We start from the raw sequence: 7,649 nt of genomic DNA, 5'->3' as shown, positions 1-7,649 counted from the left end.
ATGAGAGAGGCGGGAATTGTTGTAGTATAGTTGAGTTTTTAAAATAATTATAAATGATATATATTTGTTATAACACTAAATATATTTAGTTTTAATAACGAATGTACATACTGTAAATCTTTAAATGAATAAAAAAATATCATACATATATATATAAAACAGAAATGATCTGCATCAAAATATGTATACGGTGCCAAAAACGTATCCGCGAACACAATATTTCAAAATGGCGTAGTAATTTTAACAATTGTTGACTATGTTATTCGCTGTTTGGTTGTGTTTTGTTACACTAGCGGTCATAAAAAAATCCATCTTTCTTTTTAGATGGACAACTTTTAGCCATCTGATGATTTATACCATCATTAAAGGTGGTATTAATCATCAGGTGGTACAGAGAGTTTCTGCCTTAAGTAAAATGGACAATTTTTAATGTTTATCAAAAAAAATTGTTAAATCTGTTAAAATTTGAAACTTTATTATCCAGTTTTGAAAAATAAGTATCTCAGATATATGGATAGTTAATATTTATTGTTTGTAAGCCAGGAGAAGAATGGATAGCAACAGCCAATCACTACGAGAGAGAGGATTAGTCTTTTAACAGTGGATCGATTGCTCGTTCTAAGCCCTTCTGTGTTTTGTAACTTTAAAAATATGCCTATGTGACATACCACAAATGTATTAAAGGATGCTGTTCCATGTAGAATTTGCGTGTACAAAATTATTGAAACGCAAGCCTTTAACATCACGCACGTGAGTCTAAAACTTCATAAAAGATGAAGGAATTAAAAATGTTCACCACACTATCTGAAAACAATACTTAATTCATTAAAGTTCAGGATTAGGTGGGTTCTTGAGACAAATTAAACTTTTGTTAAGATTTGAAACTTACGACAAGATCCACCGAAATAGCTGCTCATTTTCTTGTGACTTCCCACTAGTTAGAAACTCTGAAACCACGTAGCAGTCATTAGAGCAAATTCCCAACCAGAACTACTAATCAAAATCATATTTGATCCCTCTGGGAAACTTCGAGGATTATAGTAGCTTGAAGGAAAATGATAAATATTTAAATCTTCCTAAAGAAAAGTAGCATTCAAATCCATGGTAGATTGTTTAAGAGTTTTGAAGGATAAATCATATTTCAAAGCATTTATGGCATGCGTAAATTTGTATAATGTAATATTTCCAGGAGTTTTTACAGCTGCCTCTTTGTTTTTTTAAATTTTCCTTTCAAAGTATTGAAAGAAACTGTTTACAAACTGCTTAGGAACCGAATAATTACACCTCTTACAATAACGTATTGAACTCAAAAAACAGAAAAAAAGAAATCAAACGTATTTTTTATGTTTAGCTGTTCGTCATCATGAGCAGGCCTCGACAAATATGTCAACATCTAGACGCCAACTACGAAACAGAAAGTCTTCCACAACAGCCATTGCTCAGAAGCTGTCTTCTACATGACGAAGTGAAAAGATCCATCTAGTATCCGTATTAGTGTCTATCGCACTGCATTTTTGTCGAAAGTAGTGATCAAACCTTGACCACAGCGATGGTAAAAATTGTTTCCTGCTTACAATATCCAAAAAGTATTAAACGTATTTTTATTTTTGGTTGTAAACAGGCCTCGACAAATATATTAAAGATCTAGACTCCACCTGCGAAAAGTTAGTGTCCAGAGGAATGGCATGGTAAACAAAAAAAGGTCTTCTGGACACTAATTGCGCAAAAACTCTCCTCCACATGACGAGCTGAAAATATCCGTGTAGCATCGGTATTAAGCCCATTGTACAGTATTTTGTCGAAAGTTGGCCAATCCTTGGCAAGATCCTAAAACAAAAAATCGCAGTTGTCTAACAGGCGCTAGAATGTCTTGTAAAATACTAGTCTCCAGGATAACTTTTAAAATCTGACTATCATGATCCATTAAATCTATCATTAAAACCGAAGAAAACTCCAAAACATAGTCTTTTGCTGGTTGAAGTTAATGGAACACGTTATCAAATCCAACGAGTAACAACAGTCTTTATAATCAGTTTCCTCCACTCAGTACCGGTTGATTTAACAATATCCAACCTCAATTCTTCAGCGAATACATTAACAGTTGACGGGATATATTTAACGCTTAGAAATCGGTTCGATAATATCTGAAGGTCACATTTTGCGTTGACCTTTGGGTAACCAATATTTATACGCAGAAACTCGCCGGTGGTGCGTGAGCGTTATCCCTAATAAATATGATTAAGAAGTGGAGGAATCAGATTTCGCAATAAATTAGATTGTTTTATTAGATTTACGCGGAATCTTACTACGAGCGTCGAGGAAATACGTTAATGTGCTGCGGAGTTTGGGTTTCAAATAGAAATTCATCACAGTTCGTGCCCCGAGGGATGAATGAAAATAAACCCTCACTCTGCGTGCTGCTGTCTTATTCATGGGTGCGTAATGGACTTTCGCCAGTGTGCGTTATTATTGAAAGGAACCTTGCCACACTCACTCACTCGTGTTTTGCTAAAGGAATTACACAGTCGTTGGGAAATAAACAGATGATTATGGAAATAAAATCTCAGATTCAGACCACAGAGAGCGGTAATAACCAGCTCAACAGGTTATTATCAGAACGAAGTTCCAAGATACTTCGCTCAAGACTTTTATCATTTAGGAACACCAAAATGATTACAAGTTACGGTTTAGTGGAAGCTGCTTCAAGGAAAGCAGCTTCTTTGTATCGAGAATAAATTAAAACTTTCGATTTTGAATTCTAAAACAAGGAAAGAAGTTGAAGTTGCTTTTGGACAGCGTTTTTGGATTAGTTTAACGAAAGGATAGGGAGCTCCAATAGATTACTGTTTTAATGGTTGAAGTGATTGTACTTTTTCAGATTTGTAGATAAACACCCTTTACGAAATCTTGACTACAAAACGCACAGTTATTAGCATTAGCATTAGCATTAGTAGAGGCATATGATGCAAGAAAGCAAGCTTATTCAGCATCAGCCAAAAAAAAAAAAAAAACCCTCTCCCATTTCACCCCTCCGTTCGTTCGAAATACCTGTCCAGTTGAGCTTTAAATTTGTTTAGGCTATCAACTTCAACAACAAGTGATGGAAGTCGGTTCCACCAACCAACCACCCGCTGGCCAAAGGCAAATTTCCGCACATCTATCCGACATCCGTCCTTCCTCAATTTGAATTTATGCCCTCTGAGGTGATTATTCTGAGAAAGATGAAGAATCCCATTGGCATTGAGCATGCTCAAACCATTCAAAGCCTTATACACCTCTATCAGATCACCTCGCCGGTGCCTAGTCTCCAGACTCTGTAATTTGCAAAACTTAAGCCTTTCTTCGTAAGAGCAACCCTTTGTTCCATTTACTAATCTTGTTGCCCTTCTCTGTACCCGTTCCAGCAGCTCTACATCCTTCTTGAAATGAGGCCTCCAGACCTGTATACAGTACTCAAGATGTGGCCTAACCATTGCCTTATACAAGGGAATAATCACCTCCTTATCCCTGCTAGAAAAATTCCTGTATATCATTGACAAGACACCATGAGCTACTCTTGCAGCTCGTCTGCACTGCTCAGAGAACTTCATATCTGCCTGCACAATTACCCCCAGGTCCTTTTCATTCTCCACCACTGTCAGTGTAGTACCGCAGAGTTGATACATTGCTCTGGGGTTACTGTTACCCATATGTAGTACTTTACATTTGTCAATGTTAAACTTCATTTGCCACCTCTCAGCCCATCTGTTCAACCTTTCCAGATCCTGTTGCAGCAGCATAGCGTCAGTAGTGTCCTTAACGACCCTGCCAACCTTTGTATCATCTGCAAACTTAGACATTAAACTTGATATCCCATCATCAATATCATTCATAAACACCGAAAACAACAACGGACCCAACACTGAACCCTGAGGAACTCCACTAATAACATTAGTCCACGTTGAGCAGTGTCCATTGATTACCACTCTCTGTCTTCTGCCACTCAACCATCCCCTTATCCATAGCAGCAATTTGCCTCCAATGCCACACTGCTCCAATTTGTGCAGCAGTCTTCCATGTGCAACAGTATCAAAAGCCTTTCTAAGATCCAAATATATAATATCAAAGTTATTCCCTGCATCCAGTTCTTTTGTGACTACATCATAGTATCCAATCAAATTGGTCAGGCAAGACCTGCCCTTAACAAAACCATGCTGCGTCTGAGCTATAACTGAATTCTTGTCTAGATGATCCTGCAGTGCTTCTTTAACCAGTGCCTCCATTAATTTACCTGGAACAGAAGTTAAACTAACAGGTCTATAATTACTTGTGTCAGCCTTTGATCCTCCTTTGTGAATTGGGGTTACATTTGCACATCTCCAGTCTATGGGTACCTCCCCTGAGTCCAAAGAAGCTCTCATAATTATGGCTAGGGGTTTGCATACTTCCTTTGCTGCCTCCTTTAATATAACTGGATAGATCCCATCCACCCCAGGTGCCTTTTTTATGTTTATCCTCAACAATCTCTCCTCCACTTTCCTCTCAGTTATTACAAAATCATCCAGCTCACTGCCAATGTTTACTTTACCTACATCATTCTCCTTCCTGAATAACTCCTCATGCGTGAATGTAGATGCAAAATACTCGTTTAGATTGTTATAAATCTAGAACACTTGCCAGATTTGTGGGAGAAGAACAGGAATCTTTGTTATACAACCATTAGTTGTGTAAAAACTGTGATTTATGTTTACTTAATAAACTTTGAAAATAAGGCATTACAAAGTGTTTATACACAACTGATACATCTACCATCCTGTAGCTGTCACTAGACGATTAACCCAAATCGAATTTGACTCTGTGTGAGTAGTAAACTATTCTCCCGATTGAAAATGTGTTGAGAGTGTGTGTGTGAGATGAAAGGGGAGGATGCTAAGATAATGGAGAGGGATGTTTAATGGCCGTGGGTGAAGTCTAGGGGGTGACACACCTTTCAATCCCTTAATGCGCAACAGCAGGGTTCGTATCATGTTGAGGCAAACCGTGTCTTAAATGTCTAAAGTACACATACCCTCACATAAATGCCTAAAGTACACATACCCTCACACAAATTCCTCACATACCCTTGGATATGTGAGACTTGTGTTGTCACGAGGAGAGCATTAGAGGAATTCACTGAATAAGTGGTACAGGAAGTACCACGAAACGTCTGATAATAATCTGCAATTCTTTAAGAAATTAAAAGCAGATTGCACTCCACGAAGAGTGAAGTGCCCATTATTTCACCAATGTCCATTCCATATTCGCATAACGTATGTTATGCAAAGATACTAAATCAACCATATATACTCAGCTGCTCTTAAACCATAGATTACATGATGCCAAGCATTCAGAAATTGATATTAGATTCAAGTATAAATAGCCCATGAGACTGATAGTTCTAGTATTCAATTTTTAATCATTGGTAGCTAACGAAAAGTAATTAGCAATTATATAAACTGGTTCATCCATATAAAGAGTTTCATGTTGCCAAACGTTCGAGATAATACACTATACTTTCAAGCTAAGTTCATTCAGTTAATTATATTATGGAGATGTCAAAATCACTTACTGTTGTGTTATTTAGGATCTCAGAGGGTCGTAGATTAATGATTTCTAATCGGTTAGTAGTAACTGAGTCTGAGTTATTTTGTCGATGTTCAAAATAAGAAAGATAGGCATAAATGAATGTTTAGGAGCCATCTTATCCCTTAGAGAGTCTGATTTTCTTAGATTAGAAAAAAAAATAAGAATTTTTTCCTGGTCTTTCGTTAATATCAGAGAAGAAAAACAGAAAAAAACTTGCAGAATGTCTTTCTAGACATCGTGTCAACAAGATTGGGTAAATGATGTCTAGTGAGTATCCTAAAAAGAGTTTTTTATTTAGCAAAACAAACAAGAATAAACGCAATTTACAGACAAAATACACTGAAGCCTCATGGCCTTAGTTATCCTGAAAAAGCAAACAATTTCGATATCAGAGAAACTGCGAATGACTCTTTAACTGCCTTTTAACATTCAACCACGTTTTGCAAAACCGCCGGGGTCCTATTGAGTGTAATAATAATAATACCCAGTACTGTTCTATTTCTTTTTTTTTTTTTTTTTTTGCTGGCACTCAGGTATGGGCAGCCTGAGTGCTGGATGTTGGCACCCACCTGTTTAGCACTGCCTCAGGTGGGTGTGGAGTTGGTGCTAATTTGCACAGTGAGGCCTATAGTGGACCCAGGTCTGGCTCTACTTGTCGGGGACGGTCACCGGAAGACAACTGCCTGGGTGTTGGCTGCTTCGTGGTGGCAGGGTGGCCTGGGTGCAGCATGCATAGCATGTATTCGGACCTCTGCTCAGAGCTTGTTGTAGATAGGATTGGGGGTGGAATTGGACGACAGTCTTGGGGCCACCAGAAAAGAACATAAAAACATAGATAGATAGATAGTACTGTTCTATTTTTTCATCGCTCGTTAATTCAGCTGCGACTTATTTCCTGAGACCACCACAGCACGCTCATACATCTTGATGCAATCCTCTGATGAGTGGCTGGTGCGAACTCTGTTGGTGATGAATAATGCAGCGTATACTCTCAGTAAACTTATGACAGCAACAGATTCCAGCTGAAAATCGAAATGTAAAAGTACCAAAATGAATAAATAAATAAAAACGCATTCTTAATAAATAAAAACAATTTATTTGCTTTTTTTTTAGAAATTCTCAAGTGAAGGACAGTGATAATTTGTCATATTCAAGAAATGTAATATTTACTTAAAAAGCTAAGAAATTCTTAAACAAGAATGTAGCCATAACAGGCATAAAAATATTCTCAATTTTCCAAATAAAACCCAGCTTTTGTTATTATTAGACCCAGGAGAATAACACTAAAATACTCTGAACAGTTCAAAAGTACCCTTCCCTACCATTAATATCCGAGCACCTGCAGATCAACACATAACCTTTATTTACAGGAAAAGTAATAACGTGTGCCAAAACCTTTCGCCTTTATGACAGCCAGTAGTCTCCGTGAAACGATCTCCACCAGTTTTTTTGTAAATGTCCTCCAATATTTTTCGGGCAGTTTCTCCTCACACAACCGACGATCCAGTCAGTTCATCCCAGAGGTTTTCTGTAAGATTCCGATCAGAGCTCTCGACGCTCATGTCCTCAAACCGCTCCGTTGCAATGCGAGTATAACATGGAGCATCGTCCTGCTGATACAGGAATGAGCCTTCCCTAACGTGCTGCCACAACCTAAGTAACCCATTATTGTCCAGGATGTCTAGACAGATCTCAGCATTGATGGTTTTCTCCAAACAACCAATGGTCCCAGGTCAAACGATAAAAAACAGTCCCAGAATATCACGCTTCCTCCGCCAAGCTTCATTGGAACGATATAGTCCACCAGCTAGCTTTCTCCTGGCTTCGCCACACTCAAGCAAGACCGTCAGACTGGTAGACCATGTACCGTGACTCGTTCCAAAGTACAGATTTCCATTGGTCTACAGTCCAAGGACGGCTGGCCTTACATCAAGCTAGACGGTGTTTGGCATTATTCAGGATGATTATTGGCTTGCGATCAGCAGAACGACAGTGGTAAGCCATATCGTGCAGCTTCCTGTTTTTCTGACATACATCCCAATGGT

Source organism: Mastigoproctus giganteus, chromosome 2 (assembly GCF_048544385.1).
Source record: "Mastigoproctus giganteus isolate SK-2022 chromosome 2, ASM4854438v1, whole genome shotgun sequence".
NCBI lineage: Eukaryota > Metazoa > Arthropoda > Arachnida > Uropygi > Thelyphonidae > Mastigoproctus > Mastigoproctus giganteus.
This window is presented reverse-complemented; position numbering follows the sequence as displayed.